Raw genomic sequence first — 18,334 nt, 5'->3', positions numbered from 1 at the left:
TCACAACCTCGTCTCTCTTCCATATTGCCATGTCATCCCTTCATCCATGTCATTGCCACGTGTCCATCATTGTGAGCCACCATGTCATCATCGACTGCCACTTCAACTCCTTATCTCTCCTGTATAGCCATGTCATCACATTATCCACGTCATTACTATGCGTGCTGAAGCCTTTGCCAGTTAAACTGAGAAACACTGATGAAAGTTTTATGCAAAAATAAATATATATAATATTTCTAATAACAAATACAAATATATATGATAAATATTATATATAACTTAATATATATTATATAATTTAATATTATTATTTATTTTAATTTAATTTTTGTATTTAGTAAAAAATTTCCTATAATTTATATTGTTATTTAAATATTTAATGAAATAATAAGTATATTACATATTTTTATTTTTATTTTCTTTTATAATATTTTTATTTTTTATTTTCATATAATATATTATTCAAAAATTATGATATATTATATTTTTATTTTATTAGTACATATTAAAAATAATTATTATATATTTATATTATATTTTTTGTGATAGCTCATTGATGGAATTGCAATGGAAATTGGTGACTGAAAAATTTTATCACTAGTTTCATCACAGAATGTTTTGTGATTGGAGTTAGTGACAGAAATTAGTGACAAAATTTTTTTGTTAATAATCCTTTACAACAGAATTAACAATGGATTTGTGACGGAAATCCGTTGCTAGTTTAGTGACGGAATAAAATTTTATTATTAATTCGTCGATAATTTAGAGACATAATTTTTTCATCATTAATTTTCATTATAATCCTTTTCAACAGAATCAACAACAGATTTATGATGAAATTTAGTGACACAATAAATTTCATTACTAATCCATTGTCAATTTAGTGATGGAATTTTATTCCTTCACTAATCTAGTGACAGAAATTTTCCGTTACTAAATTCCATCACTAATTTTAGTGATGAAATGTGTGACGGATTAGCTAATTTCCTTTTTTTTTTTGGTAGTGGAAGAGAAGTATAAATTAGGTAACATATTCCCAACCGAAAAATATTGGCTTAACATGAAACATAGACCCCAAGAAAATGAACTGTATAAAATAACATCAGCATGAATTGAATGAAGTATTTGAGGAAAAAACACCTATAAAAATAACATTATTATAGTTATATTATTATATTTTGTATTATATTTAAAAAATTAAAAAAATTCCTATATCATCATTTATTTGGTATTTTCAATCAAGTACGAGAGAAAAACAAAAATTTCATTATAATTTGTTTATATTATATAAAAAATATTTTTAAAAAATAATAGTTAGGGGTTTCCTTTACAGGGCTCTGTTAACCCACACTGTTTAAATTTTAACCCATTACGAGCTAACCAGCAATATGTGGGATGGCTTGTATTACTATTCCTAGAAAAAGTTTAATTATACATGTGACCTCAATCGCTCTCTCATCAACCTTTAAGATAAAAGTTTAATGGATTAGTAAGGAGAGACTTTTTTCTCAATTAATTAATTATTTAAAAAATTTCTACATATAGCTACCTGCACTGTTATTAACCAAACTCTTAACATGTTTTTTAATTTAAAACTCAAAAATCGATTATATTCTTAGTTACCAATGGAACTCTGAATTTCATTTAAAAAACATTAAATAACTGAGATTTATAAGTTTTATATAATAAAATTAAATTAATAATTTAAATTATCAAATTAAGATATATAATATTTAGTCATCAATTTAATGTGAAGTAATTAACTGTTATCATTAATAAATTAATAAATCACGTAAAAATCGAAAATATAACCTTTAAGACTTTGAGAATAATATTTTCTTAATCTTGAGTTTCATATTTAAAGGTGAAATTTGTTTTGGTATTAATTATAAAGATTCAAACTGAAGATGATTTTTATTGAAACTTCACCGTTGGAAAAAAGTATCCGTTGGGGGATTTAACTTGATCGCGAAGCAACTCTTCACTCCAAAATAGATGGGTTAACCGACAAAGAGATCAGTGATAGAGTGAAGTAGGGAGCCGCAATCGATGACGAGGCGATGAACTCCAAGCCAGCGACGGCGATTTGATTGGTGGCCAGCGTTAATGCCTCTGCGTTTCTTCATGCTTCTCTGCTGCAGGTGATGCTTCTTCTTCTTCGAATTGCAAAAGGGGAACCGGAAAACCCCACCTTTCCTTTTTCTTTTGTTGAACGAAAGTTACTTTACAAATTATTTGATGTTTTCCTGCAGGATGTTCTTTGACGGATTGGAGTCTCCGAACTGAACAGTAAACATATTTCGCTTTTGGTTTCTTTTTTGCCACTTTTCTCCATGTTCGACTTTTCCCGATATATATATATATATCTTGGATATATGTTTCCGACACATCCCTTCTCTTTGAAATCAAAGGAACCATTTTTATTTACTATTCATCTCCCAACCCTCGCTAATCTCTAGTACTTTTCTAGGTATGTTTCTTGATATGTTAGTTTGATATGATACTCTCCATCTTATTATATTTGTTCTTGATTGTTTTGCTGTTTTGTGATTGAATGGATTGTTTTCCTGTGCTATGAGCCTGTCAGCGTACCAAGATTGATCGATCTGAGGAAACTTTTTTTTTTCCAAAAAAAAAAAGAAAAAAAAGGAAGAGAAAACAACAGATTTCTTCTCCTGCGGTTCATTGGTTGGTTGGGAGGGTTCTTACTTTTTTTCTTATTTTATTTTTTTAATAATCTTTGTAACAAGGGCAAAACATCCTTTCAATTAATTTAAATGTTCTAGAGTTTTTTTTTTTGGCCAGGTCTAGCGGTTTTATTATATGAGGCAGTAAATCTACATCTGTATTTGATATGGCAAGAAAAATACTACTAAAATAGAGCCTGATCTTTGTATGGGTTGTAAAAGAAGAGACGCTGGCAATGAAATGGGGTAGATCAGATGGCTGTAGGCCTTCATTTTAGATCTGCCTCACCGTATGTAACTAACTCTTATTTCTCAAGTGGTAAATAGAATTGTAAGCCCGCGATGCCCATAAGGAATGATTTGCGAATGTGGGAAAATTGATATTGGTTCAAAGCCATGCAAAGCTGTTGTAATTATTCCCGCGTGCCTCGTGATGTGTTAGAATCGCATATGTGGCTTATTTCGGAAATGAAAGTTTTTTAATGCAAATAGACATGCTTTAGCACCTGCGCTTTTATATTTAACGCAATGATGCTATAAGGCTCATTAAGAATTAGATCATTTGATAATGTTGCTTTAATGAATCTCATGAGGTATAAGGTTGCATGAGGTATGTGGTGGCACATTGTGCTATATACATAAGCTATTTCCTTTTCCCCATTTTCATTTTTTCCCCTTAATTTTATTCATTTACGTTGTTTTTTAATTTCAGACTTTAGCTAGCCAGACTAAGATGTACATAATTCTTGAGTTTGTCATGGGAGGAGAACTAAATGATAAAATTGGAAGACTATTTTTTCACATCTTATGCCATAGATTATTCTAGGTTGATTCTTCTTTGATTATAATCTGCGTCTGACCATTTTAAGTGAGTGACATTGAAGTGATGACTTTCTGATTCTCATAAATATTAGGTGTATTCATGGTTTTATATATATGTGTGTGTCTGTGTGTTATATATAAAGATATATGTATGTATATGGTAGAATCTGAAGGTTATTTTACAAGAATTTAGAAGGAAAGTCTGTGAGGGAGGGAAGATAAAGAGAGAAAGAGGGAAGGAAGGGGAAAGGAAGAGGGAAGAAGGGAAGAGGGGAGATACTAGAACCAGAATCTGAATTCTAGACAGGACCAAATAATTCTGAATAATACGTCATATTCCTTACTGCTTCAAGTCTGGTACTAATACTTAATACATCAACTGCTAATAACTGATAATAACTACCCATACAGCAACTGATGAAGGATAAACATAAAACAACCAACATAGGGACACGTGTCTAACAGTATAGGACATACATAAAATATAACTAATATAATTAAAACACCCTAGACAACTAATCATTGCGCCTCTTCCTTGAATAAACCAATAAAGGTTGCTGGATCCTATCAATACCCTCCCCTAGGAGGACAGCCTTGTCCTCAAGGCTGAAGGATGGGAATTGATTGGCAATGAGATCATAATCCTCCCAACTAGCTTCTTCTGTAGGACGGTGCTTCCACTGAATTAGTAGCTCTAACTCTTGTGTGCCATTCTTAGAAAGAATACGCTTTTCCAAGACCTTTTCTGGCTCCACCTGTAGTTCCCAATCATCAGAAATAGGTAGAGGAGGCAAGGGTGTAGAGGCAGTGAATCCTTGAGCAGGTTTAAGCAGTGAAACATGAAAAACTGGATGAACTTTGGCTGATGGGGGCAACTGTAATTCATAAGCAGCATTTCCAATCCTCCTAATTACTGGATAAGGTCCAAAGTAATGAGGAGAGAGCTTATTAAAGCGTCTAGAGGCCAATGATTGTTGGCGATAAGGCTGTAAACGCAAAAAAACCAGGTTACCAGGTTCAAATATAATATCACGTCGCTTTGAATCTGCTTGAATCTTCATTTTAGCTTGAGCAGATATGAGGTTATCTTTGATAGCTTTGAGGAAGGCATCCCTTTCCAGTAAGAATTCATCAAGATCAGCAATTCTGCTAGTCCCTTGACTGTAGGGTAGTATGGAAGGAGGGTCTCTTCCATAGACAATCTTAAAAGGTGTAGAACCCGTGGAACTGTGAAAGCCAGTGTTGTATGAGAGTTCTACCTAGTAAAGGTATTGAAACCAAGTCTTGGGATGTTCTTGGGAAAAGCATCTGAGATAAGTTTCAAGGCATCTGTTCACCACCTCAGTCTGGCCATCAGTTTGAGGATGGTAAGAAGTACTCATCCTCAACTAGGTGCCACTCAATCGGAAAAGCTCCTGCCAGAAAGCACTTAGAAAGATTGTATCACGATCAGAGATGATAGTCTTAGGAATGCCATGATGGCGAGCCACTTCCTTGCAAAAGGCTGCAGCCACTGTCTTTGCATTAATTGGACGATGCAATCCAATAAAGTGGCTATACTTGCTGAATCTATCAACAACCACCAGAATAGTGTCAATTCCTTGCGATTTTGGAAGTGCAGTAATGAAATCCATTGAAAGATCCTCCCATATGTTAGCTGGAATCGGTAAGGGCTGCAGAAGCCTATATGGTGCACTGGGTTGATACTTATTTTGCTGGCAAACAGAGCAGTTCTGCACAAAGTCTTTAACTTCAGCTTTCATATTTTTCCAGTAGAAACTCTGCTGCAATCTTTTGAGAGTTTTAAGATGACCTCCATGGCCCCCAATAGGAGAAGTATGAGCCTCCCTAATCAGTTTCTGACTGAGAGATGGTGCAGGAATCACCAATTGATTGTTGTGATATAATTTTCCATTTGCCACAGCAAAGTGAGGGACTGAGGTTGGGTCTGATTTTAGAGAAGTAATAATGGAAGCAGTGTAATCATCTTGCTGCAAAAGTTCTTCAAGATCATGTAATTCAGATGCTTGTGGAATGGCCAAGATAAGTAAATCAGCAGAAGGAGGGCAGCGTGATAACGCATCTGCACCTTGATTGGAAGATCCTGCTCTATATGTGATAGTGAACTCAAAGGGAAGGAGTTTCATGAGTAATCTTTGTTGCTCTGGTGTTGAAACTCTCTGCTCCATCAAGTATTTAAGGCTGTAATGATCAGTGAGCACCTCAAATTTCCTGCCAAGCAGATAATGGCGCCATTTTTGCAGTACAGAGACTAAGGCCAATAATTCCCTGTCATAGGCAGATTTATGCCTTTTTGCAAAACTGAATCCCTTACTGTAGTAAGCAATAGGGTGTCCCTCTTGTTGTAAAATAGCACCAATTCCAGCCGATGAAGCATCACATTCCACCACAAATTTTTTGTTGAAGTCTGGTAACTGTAGAACTGGAATAGTAATCAATGCCATTTTCAAGTCTTGAAATGCAGTAGAGGCAGCCGCATCCCATTAAAAGGCATCTTTCTTAGTAAGATCAGTGAGAGGCTTAGCAATTTGTCCATAGTGTCGAACAAACCTTCTGTAATAACCAATTAAGCCCAAAAATCCACAAAGCTCAGAAACATTCTGTGGAATAGGCCAAGCTTGAATTGCAGCAATTTTTTCTTCATCCACTGCAACACCCTGATTGCTGATCATATGTCCCAAAAATGATACTTTGGTCTGAGCAAATTGGCATTTCTTAGAGTTGGCAAAGTATGAATTTTGCTGCAGAGTTTGTAAGACTATCCTCAAATGCTCCATATGGTCTTGGAAGCTGCTACTATACACCAATATATCATCAAAGAACACAAGGATAAATCTACGGAGATAGGGTCTGAACATGTCATTCATAGCAGCTTGGAATGTGGAAGGAGCGTTAGTAAGGCCAAAAGGCATGACCACAAACTCAAAATGGCCAGAATGGGTTCTGAAAGCAGTTTTATATATGTCATCAGGGTGGATTCTGATTTGATGATAACCAGATCTTAAGTCTATCTTGGAAAAATAGGAAGATCCATGTAGTTCATCAATAAGTTCATCAATAGTGGGTATAGGATACTTATTTGGAATAGTAATCTTGTTTAGCTCCCTGTAATCAATGCAGAGGCGCCAAGTTTTGTCTTTCTTTTCTACTAACAACACAGGACTAGCAAAAGGGCTAACACTTGCACAGATAAACCCCTTAGAAAGTAGTTCCTCCACCTGCTTCTCAATCTCATTTTTCTGGCTATGAGGATATCTGTAAGGTCTGATATTTGGAGGTGTAGAACTAGGATAGAGAGGTATAGCATGAAAATGCTCACGCATAGGTGGTAATTCAGTAGGTACAGAAAATACCTCATCAAAAGAGTCCAGCAAATTCTGTAAGCGATGTTCAGTCCAAGCTGTGACTTCCTGTGCTGAAAAACTATTCAAGGCAGCAATAGTAGAAGTCTTGCTGGGTATCCCTTGGAGTTTATACCTCTTTCCATTAACCCAAAATATCATGAACATTTTCTGCCAATTAGCCTCCACAGTGTTTAATGAAGCCAACCACTTGATTCCCAGCACCATATCTGCTCCTCCCAGAGAAAAAGGGAAGAAATCCTCCTTGATGGTCAGACTCTGAACTTGAATTTCCAGTTGTTTGCAAATAGAATTGCAACACACTACACTCCCATTGCCAATTTGCACTCCAAACGAAGGGATTTGTTCCACTGGTAAACATAATTCATTCACAACTCTATCAGAAATGAAGTTGTGAGTTGAACCACTGTCTACAAGGATCAGAATATTTTTTGATTTCAAAATGCCTTGAAGTTTCATGGCAGCAGAAGAAGAACTCCCTAGAATGGCATGTAGGGAAATTTCTGCAAGGTCATCAGTATGATTCTGAGAAGCCTCCATCTCTCCAGTTTCTGTATTTTCCGTTTCTTCAGATATCTCCATTAGTTTTAAAGAGGTTGTTTTGCATTTATGCCCAGGAGCAAACTTCTCTCCATACCGAAAACATTGGCCCTTGTCTCTCCTCAACTGCCTCTCTGATTCTGTCAGGCCATAACTGTTAGTAATTGCTGAGTTACTACTCCCATAAGGCAAGGATAACTGCTTGTTAGTGCTATAAGTTGTAACTGCCGTATTTGGTAACTGCTTCTGTATGCCATAGTTTTTATTTTCCCTAATTCCAGAAGACATATCAGCTCCACGTGTCATGCTTGAGCGCTGGTTATATCGAACTGATTGTTGAGCCAATAACTTAGCTTCAATTTCTAAGGCTATACTGGCTGCCTTGTATACAGTGCGAGGCTTCTGCATCTTAACTTCTGCTTGCAATTCTTCTTTTAACCCATTAATAAACACACCCAGTAAACAGTGTTCTAGCCAGCCCCTTACCCTTGATGAACGGCGAACAAACTCTTGTCTATAATCTTGTACAGTTCCCACTTGCTTAATTTAATGCTGCACAGATAGACATCTGGATTTTGGAACTCTGCAGGTCCAAAATGCTCTTGAAAAATCTGAATTAGTTCTTCCCAATGTCTGATAGTTCTTCCAGAACTAATCCAAGTAAATACATCCAAAGCATCACCCTCCAAGTTCATTGCTGCCACATCAATCTTTAAATCTTCAGGAGTCTGATAATAACGAAAATATTTTTCAGCCTTCATTACCCATCCACGTGGGTCCCCCCCTTCATACCGTGGGAATTCAACCTTAGAGTGAGGACGCTTAGAAGGTACTCTACTCCACCATGGGCTATCTTGATCATTATCTTCCATTTCAACATGAAACTGCTTGGTTGCCTCTTGATGATTCATGCTTTGTTTCTTCATCTCTGAAAAGTCTGCATCTAACTGGTCTAGTTTATTAACTATGTTTGACAATTGTTGGAACAACTTGTTTGGGGAAAAAGAGGGGTTAGTTTCGTTGGACATTGAGGGTGGATTAGGGGCTTCTAAAATAGGGTCTGGTAAAAGGGGTGGATTACTGTTGGAAGAGTTGCAGGTATTAACCATCAGGCCAGAGGAAATTACTGCTCTGATACCAATTTGGTAGAATCTGAAGGTTATTTTGCAAGAATTTAGAAGGAAAGTCTGTGAGGGAGGGAAGATAAAGAGAGAAAGAGGGAAGGAAGGGGAAAGGAAGAGGGAAGAAGGGAAGAGGGGAGATACTAGAACCAAAATCTGAATTCTAGACAGGACCAAATAATTCTGAATAATACGTCATATTCCTTACTGCTTCAAGTCTGGTACTAATACTTAATACATCAACTGCTAATAACTAATAATAACTACCCATACAGCAACTGATGAAGGATAAACATAAAACAACCAACATAGGGACACGTGTCTGACAGTATAGGACATACATAAAATATAACTAATATAATTAAAACACCCTAGACAACTAATCATTGCGCCTCTTCCTTGAATAAACCAATAAAGGTTGCTGGATCCTATCAGTATATTTCGTGTTTCTGGATGTTTAGGTTCAGCAGGGGAAGCTTTCAGAAAATGATGCAGTCACTACTTTTATCAACTAATAGATGCTGCTACTCATTGTCACAATAAGTCTAAACTTGAGAATTAGTTCATTTAACTTGTTTGATTTGGTTTGACATCCCAACTAGCATCTTAACATTGTTAAGCGAAAAGAAACTAAACAATATTTTCTCTAACTTGTTTGTTTTGATATGGTTTTGGGATATTCTACAATATCATTTTGGATTCAGTACTTATATTTAGGTGTAAGTTGGGGCTCAGGTACGGCCATTGCACATGTTCTATCGCTGTATGTTTCACCATCAATTTATATTAGTTTTTATTTGTTTATTGTGTCTAGTGAAATTCAAGTGTTCTGAAATAATCTCATATTATCCCTCAATAACTGATCCTTTTAGGTACATGATGGGATTGGCCTATTCTTAATGCCCATGAAAAAAGTGAATCTCTTGCCTCCCAGTATTAAGAATTTGCAGATTTCCAGGTTTCTTAAGAATGGTCAGGAGCTCGTATCATGTTAGAGGTTTTTGTCATAAATGAAATCTTGAGTGTCAACTGTTTTGAACCTTCACTGTTACAACATATTAAGGAGGAAGAATTAACAACTTAGTTTGCTATACTGATGTTGAACTTGTGTATGGAGACAGGAGGGCTATTGTTAGCAAATGTGGTGGCAGTAACATTCTGTGTAATTTTGGCAGCGTCACTGGTACAAAGACTTGGTTCAATTCCCATGGCTGCATTTTAAGCTTGCCCTGCTGTTGCTTTACAGGTAAGCCATTTGGTCCTTTTTGTCACACCCTGATAATTTTATTCTAATTGATGAATGATTTGTGACTAACTAAGGCCAAATAGTATAGTAGACTGGTAGAGGATCCAGGCTATGAGGAAAAATCAGGATAGGGACATAACGGTCATTTTTGAAAAGATCAGTCAAGAAAGGGCAGTATTGGAAATAATGTCCAAAATTCCTGAAAATTCCCAGAAAATCATGAAAAATAGAAAGGAGGGTACAAAATAATGTTTGAGGCTTAGAAGATGAATATAAGATTAAAAATAATTTATCAGGGAATTATTTGTAATTATTGGAATTTTTGGTTAATTAAGAAAAATTAGCCAATTTCCATTATTTAAAATATATAGAGGCCTCAAAAATTCAAGGAAAAATATGGATAAATTATGTGACATATTATCCTAATTTATAAAATTACTTCCCACCTTTGGACGTACAAAGGTTAGCTTAAAGAATATTTATTACCGAATTATTATCGGTAGAAGAGTGATTTTTGACAGGATAAAATTTAGAAAATTATAGAGGGAGGTAAAACTTGAGAAAAATCAAGGATTACCCTTGGAATGAGGGGAATTTAATGAGGTGTTGAAATCGAAATTTTGTGACAGTAAATTGGACAGGATTGTTGGAAAATCGGACCGGAAATACACAAATAATCAGTGGATTGCACTGATTATTGGATGAGTCATTTTTTTTTCCAATATTGAGAGCAATATTTCGGCCAAAATTAGAAGGGGAGGACAAAGTTGGAATTTTTCAAATTGTTCAAGGGCATAAAGGGAAATAAGAGACAAAACAATAAAATAATATTTTATTTCCACATGAAAATCACATGGTGATTAGGTGTCCATCCATGTGTCAACTTCTTATGGTGTGTGTCCTAAGATTTGTCCATGTGTAAAGTAGAAAAAACTGGACGGCGGAGATCGCATCTTTTTCCCGAAGGGCATTTTTGGCATTTTGAAATATCAAAGCCTATAAATACCCCCCCTTCCATGAACAAATTCGGCCAAGAGGTTTTGCATGAGAGGGAATGTTGTGTTCTTGAGTTCTAGGAGAGAGAAAGGAAGAAAGAAGAGAGAGAAAGGGGGAAAGCAAGGTTAGACACCTCTAATCGCCGATTAAGAGCTAATTAAGGTATGTTTATCTCCCTAAGTGTTAATTATTTTTAGTTAATTATTTATTTGAGGAAGATTAGGATTGATTACCTTGATTAATTATGGTTTAGTGATAGTTAAGATTAGTCATGTTGTTTGATTAAAGATTAGCAAGTAATTAAGGTTGGCTACCCTGATTAATTAGTGATTAGTTATGCTAATTAAAGGATGATTAATTATGGTTAATCATGTTGATTAAGGAATGATTAAAGCTTAATCATATTGATTAGAGAATGATTAATGGTTAATCATGTTGATTAAGGATTGATTAAAGCTTAATCATATTGATTAGAGAATGATTAATGATTAATCATGTTGATTAAGGAATGATTAATGGTTAATCATGTTGATTAGAGAATGATTAATGGTTAATCCATAAGGGATTAGTGACTTAATCTTAGAAGATTATGTTGTACTAATGACTATGTGACTTGAAGACCTTAATTAAATATTGGATTAAGGATTAAGGGTTAGTGATTAACCAAGAAAGCATGATTAATCATGGATTAAGGAAGAATTCCAAGACCTTAATTGAGGATTAAGGTTTGGTCAAACCAAAGTCAAAGGTTTAGGAAAGGTATACAGAAATTATAAATTGAAAGGCACAAGGGTAGCATTATATTGAGAAAGAATGGTATACTGGATATGGAATTTACCATACCCTTACTGTATGATTGATAGGCAATTTTCTGGAAACCTAGGAGGATCTCAAGCAAGGGAACAAGGAGGAAACGTTAAGCGTGGAACTGAGGTAGCGTGAATTGCAATTATTTTGTTGATCTGCATTTGGTGTTTCTGCTATATGTGTTTATGTGCCATGAGAATGTTTATGTACAGATGATGTGAACTCCTTGCAATGTATGCCTTGGCTCTTGCATGATTGAGTTTTGACCAGAATGATTATATGCTCCATGATATGATGACATGGATACAAAATGGTTATGGCATGGCATAAAGACTAGAAATGTTATTTTACTGCATGTAGCATGACATCTTATGCATGTTGACTTGATGGTTGTATGTTCAATGCTACTGGGATTTATATGAAATCTCATTCCTCCTATAACATGATATCCTAGGTGCCACTACTGCCAAGGAGAAGGGAAAGGAAATAATCATGGCTTGAGGAAGTTATGAATTATGTATTGTATTATACGGTTTTGAACCTTTCTCTTTCAAGCCATGTAAGAATACTCTGATCATGAACACATGATATGGTAACCTTTTTGAATGTATATTAATGATAGAGTAGCTTTATATGTGATTATGGTATGATTATAGTGAAAAACGAAATGTTGTTAGAATCAGTGAAAAAGGGGATTGGTCTAGATTTGACCAAACTTTGACCAACGAAGACCCTGGTCAAATGGTTGACTTTTTCCCTGAAATTTGGTATGCAAATAGATCTTATTTTTTCCTTTAAAATGAGTGGTAAAGCGTCACAATCGGAGCTCTGTGTAAGAAGTTATGCCTTTTCGAAGTTAGGCAAAAATCCTGGAAAATAGAAAAATGACCAAATGAACAGTACTTTTCGAAATTAAAAACGGATGCGCTTCTGATTAAAGTGGAACCTGAGGTCATTTTTCCTTGATAGATGATGTTAAGAGGTTCAAGTGAGACTTGGAACGACCTTGTTTTGATTTTTCTAGAATTAGTTATGATTTTCCAAAGTTATGTCAAGTTTAAGGTTACAGTGAATAGTAATGCGGGAAAAGAAATTTTCAAATTCAGGTTTTTCAACCCAGTAACCTTAAATTGCGCTTCCGAATATCTTAACTTGGCACAATATAAGGTCGTAAATGTAAGGTGTTACACTTTTTCTATTAATTTTGCTATACATATAATACCCTTGGTTCTCAATACAAGACCCAATCGATTAACTAGAGAAAATTAAGGAAGCTGAAAAATCACTTAATTATAAAGCATGTTACATGATGTATTTGAAATATTTATGTGGATCATTATACTACCTTTGATCCTTAATATAAGAGCTAGCTGACTAAATTGAGTAGATTAAGAATGTTTGTTAAGTTAGTTATTTGTAATAAATAGATATTGTTTTTCTTAGAATACCCTTGCTAATCACGTATATTAGCTAAAGCTACTATTAGCTAATTACATATATCAGCTAAAACTGCTATTACTACAAGGACTATCTTGAAAAAAAAGTAGATAAATGTTAGAGACAAAATGGATTGGGATTTTATATTTAGAACCAAAATAAAAGTCAAACAAGATCTTATGTTAAGGACTGGAAGTAGTATTATATATGAGACAAATTAGTTTGGAGAAAAATGATAAATATAACATTTTAAAGCAATTTATTCAATTTTTTTGATCTTTCTAAATTAATCAACTGAGTCTCATATTAATTGACAAGAGGTAGCGTGTGTATTCATGTTGACATTGTTTAGTTTTGCCGTTATCAGGCCTAAAAACATAATGGGTAAAATAATTAGGTTCACCTTTTGGACTTTAGTGTCAGCTCATTAACAAAGAGTACAAAGAAAACAGAGATGGACCTAAGCGTTGAACCAATTGGGTAAAATGATGGGTAAAACACAGAAGCTTAATAGTCAAATTGGACTAGATCATGGGCTTATGACAAATCTGACCCAGACTGGTCCATATTCAGCCTTAGTTCTTGTTAACTTGTTTCTTTTGTCACACACACACAGATATATATAATTTTATAGTTTTGAATTATATGCTATTCAATTTTGTTCCATGGTGGCTACTAGCTCATCGGTGTGGGATGAAAGATTCATAAGGGGGAAAAAATGCCTCCATTGGAGGTGATAATTTTTATTCTCTGATTTTGTTATGAAGTTGTGATGAATTTGTGATCTAATTTATGTGTTTGTTATTGATGGGAAATTATGCTTGTGTATGTTGGTTGAATTAGGGGCTCATATAAAGTGAAAATAATGTAGTGGGGTCCTAAGTGGTTAATTTATACCCTTTGCTTACAATCTTTTTCTTATGTAAGGCTATTTTGGAAAACAAATGATATTGGTGTGTGCAGATTTTGTCACTTAACAACCTTGAAACTAAAATTTGTCATGTGTTGGCAACTTTTTTTTTTTTTTTAAATTGTGGCTCAATGGTCATTTTCCTTCAACTGTGCATCTATGGTTATTTGTTTTTATTCAATGTATTATTAGTTATTTGATTCAATTTTCAGTTTTGTGTCGAAGCTTTGAGGTTCTTGGGTTTTGTTGAAAGTTACATCTGTTTTTTATCTTATAAGCAACAAATAAATAATATATATACATATGTAAAACTAATTTATTATTTATATAATTAATTGATAATTAATATGGGTATATATATTTATAAAACTATACTTTTTTATAACATCCTAATTTTAATAAAAGGATTTAGAGGTATTGAAAATTAAATTACTCTTCTGGTCCTAAACTTAAGACCCTTATATACACTATAAAAAGCGTTTTATATTTAGGATCGAATGAGTAAATCTTATGCTGTTTTTGTGGATGTTAAGGTTGAGTTAGATTTTGTTTTGGAAAGTGTTTGTTGATTCTGTGTATTTAGCCGTAGTGAATTGTATAGCAAACGATACAAAAATGGGTGTCGAGCCTTTGTTGTTCATCGAAGCAAACATGTTGGAATTTGATCTTATGGAGTTTTTGTGGATGTTATGATTTTGTTAGAATTTTGTTTTGAACAGGTGTTTTCTGATTCTATGTCTTTCAATGTGGCGAATTGCACTGCAAACAACATAAAAATGGGTTTTGAGCCGTTATGTTAGTTGTCAAAGTGAACATGTTAGAATTTGGATTATGGCAATTAGAAAACCAAGAGAAGGGGGGAGGGAGTGGAAGTAGCTTTGATAAATCTAGCCTTGGGAGACTATAATAGCGTTTTGGAGTTTAAAAATTCTCGGGTAAGCCCTTCTGACTTAATTTGCTTCTTTTCCTTGAGAATTTTCTGATTTGAGGGTTTGGGAGTGATCTAAGGTTCTTGAAATGGGTAGTGTTTTAACCTAATCTTTTTAGCTTATACGTAGATAAGATATTTACTTTATATATGGGTGCTGATTTAAATGGTAGTTTAATGATTGGATTATATTTATTTGAGTTAGGTAAGAGTTTTAATTGGTCTAGATTGTTGCTGATTAAATTTTCTCCATGGTATATTGTTGGAATTTTTATTTCATTTTTTATATTTTTTTGATTTGGACTCCGCAAGAATATGTCAATATTTCTGATTAAATCTTCTTGGCTAGAAGTTTTATAGGAAAAATTAGGTATTCCCTTCCTCCATAGAGAAATGTTTATTCTAATCCCCAACATACAAATAATTTTGCATTGTCAATATCTTTCAGAACACAAGAAAAGATCAATTTACTCTATTATTTATCGAATATTATTTAGATAGGGTATATTATTTCTATAAGATATGAAATATCTATATAAAACTAAACAAAATCAATCAAAGCATGAATTTACATATAAAAAATTTTCATATTGATGCATATGATTTTTTTTTTGGCAATTAATGGATGCTTTGAGGTTGATTGATGTATTCTTTGGAATTTTGGAGTTGAAAAAAACAATAATTATAGCTTTGAATTGAGGAGCTGTATTAGATCGAGTGACTGGTATTCTTATGAAGCGGAATCTTATGGTTCAACTTAGTGCATGTAATATAGTTCAAATAATTATTGTACTAAGTTATGAAGTGAAGTTGTGTTGATATTTGAAATTATGTCTTCTCACACTGCGTTTGAATTTATATTAAATTTATGCATTGGAATCAAGAAGGAGATTAGGAATCTTTTAAGACAGGTATAACTTGTTTAGAAACTTGTGTGGCACGCCATACTACGAATTATAGTGTTGGCACCTTATTAGGTTCTCATAGTTCTCTCTTTTCCCAGTTTGGATTTGAGATAACTCTTTTTTCTAACTTGGGAATCATATACTTATTTTCAAATATAATAAACTTTTTTTTTGTATGATCTTATATAATAAAATTTAGTGAAGCATAATATATTTTGGTATGCATGTGTGGGCCTGTAATTGATTAATCATTATATTGCGTTACTAGTTATAGCATTGGAACTTTTGGGTAGACATTTCTTGAACCATAACCTAATCTTGGGCAATACAAATATAGGAGTTGATTTGAAGAAAGCAGAGTGATTTTTGGTCGAGTTATAACATGAATGATCATGGTCAACATCAAGGACCTATAAAGAGGAGTGGGATGGATGGGAGGCATAATATGTCATGTGATTGCATATGACGAGAGACGGATAGGTTCAGTGGAGGTGGATTCACTCATGATTTAGGGTTCTTTCTTACTCACTTGATCTATATTGTTGAGAGTTATGGCTCTGATACCATAAGGAGGAGTCTTCTCAAATCTCTGAGACTCAGTATAGAGAATTACAGGTTATGTTATCATTTTATTTGTTATAATGTACTACTTTTCTAGCTTATTATCCTATTTGTACATGTTTTAAATTCATCTTTGATTACAAAAACTTTATTATCTTGCCCATCATTTCTCACTCTTTTTCAAAAGAGGCAAAAGGAAGCAAGTAGAATACTTGTTGCTTGAAAGACTTCTTATGTAATTGTTATAATGATTTATGTATATTATCATCTAAGATCGTTACATCTTTTATCATGAAACTAATGTTATATTTATCAGTTTTTGGATTTTTTGGATAAGTATATCTGGTAGAGTGTTGTTAGTTTGGGCAGAGGTCATAGGACATTTAGCATATGAATTATACGTGGATCCACATTATTTGTTATTTCATTACACATATTCACAAAAAAGCTTAGGGTACAAGATTCAAAGGAACTGATAAGACTCCTAATAAATGGGGCATGACTTATCAGAGGCGACATAGAAGGGGTTCAATTTAACAAGCTGACCTGGTCTTATTTGATTATTTTAAATTGTATTTTTATGTTTATCGGTTAACTGAATAAGTGGACAAGTTAGTTAGTCCTGAGTCAGTAAGTATATTTCCATATTTCCCATTTTATTGTTATCTTGACAATGTAGGGAGAGTCTGTTGATTTTCTTGTTAGCAGAACCACTATGTATATGTTGCTCCCTTGTTTACCAGGTGTGAGTAGAATAATATTTCAGTGAATTGTTTCAGAGATTCTCTTAAGCTATTCTCTTATTTTGAGTGAGATACTTGCTGTGAGTGAGAGATTAGAGTGCTCCCGTTCCTCTCTTTTTTTCCTTCTATATCTTTTTCCAGTGAGGGTACTTACCATTTTGGCATCAGAGCCATGGTTGAAACTCGTTCTTCTTGAACCCAGGCAGAATCCCAACCAGAAGAAAATCCTCTCGCAGTTGATCCCTTGGTTGCTATAGCCTCCAAGCTGAAAACTTTGGATATGATTGCAAAAAGAGTTGCAACTCTTGAAGCAGTTTCAGCTAGAACAACCGAGACCGAGGTACAGGAAGGAGGAGATGGGTTGATGACAATGACGATGAGTCTAAATCATATAGATAAGGACACAGATTGCCCCATATGAAAATTGAATTCCCAAAATTCAGTAGGGGTGATCTGAGGGGTTGGGTGCTCTAAGCAGAGAAATATTTCAGGTACTATGACACACCTGAGGACTCGAAGGTTGATATAGCATCAATGTACCTAGAGGGTGATGTTTTAGATCTATTTTCGTGGATCAATTCAGAAAGGACCTTCTTGTAGTGGGACGAACTGATCAAGGCATTACAAGAACACTATGGTCCACTGGAATTTCAGAACCCCGATGAATATCTATGCGCCATCAAGCAAATCGAATGTGTGCATGACTACTGCTAGGAGTTTGCTCACCGTGCTACTCATGTGAAGGACTGGCCAAAGCATTGCCTTCTCAGTGTGTTCCTTAATAGACTCAAAGAAGAACTATGAGCAGATATGCGGGTGTAGAAGCCATGACTATCAATCGCTTATCGATCAAATGATCGATCAACACTCTCATTGCACTTACTTGTTTAAAGCCATTTTCAGATCACTTGATTGATCATTCATTTATCGATAAAATGATCGATCATCCAATCTTCTGAAACTTCTGTTTTCACATAACGTGATCGATCAAGGTTTTTCCTAGTATTTCTGAAATAAGTTTTCAATGATATTTTATCGATCACTTAATCGATTAATCATTAATCGATCATCTTATATTCAGTAACTTCACTGTAAAAATCTCTTTGAAACTTTTTACCGATCATTTCTCCTATCAATCGTTTATCGATAAAGTATTTGATTAACACACTTTGAAAATATGTTTCTCTTATACTTAGGTTTATCGATAATATGATCGATCAAACAATTTTCGATCACTTGTTCGATTAT

The 18,334-nt window shown here is 34.3% G+C and overlaps 1 long non-coding RNA gene across 1 annotated transcript; it reads left to right on the top strand.

Annotated features, from left to right (window-relative positions):
- The first annotated feature begins 2,035 nt into the window (after positions 1 to 2,035).
- LOC114755257 (uncharacterized) lies at positions 2,036 to 16,562 on the top strand. The gene is made up of 3 exons (XR_003741292.1): positions 2,036 to 2,141; positions 9,675 to 9,799; positions 16,120 to 16,562. It is a non-coding gene; the product is annotated as an uncharacterized LOC114755257 (long non-coding RNA).
- Positions 16,563 to 18,334: the final 1,772 nt, after the last annotated feature.

This window comes from Neltuma alba, unplaced genomic scaffold (assembly GCF_004799145.2).
Source record: "Neltuma alba isolate B1F8T4 unplaced genomic scaffold, ASM479914v2 tig00010245_pilon, whole genome shotgun sequence".
Classification (NCBI taxonomy): Eukaryota; Viridiplantae; Streptophyta; class Magnoliopsida; order Fabales; family Fabaceae; genus Neltuma; species Neltuma alba.
This window is presented reverse-complemented; position numbering and strand designations above follow the sequence as displayed.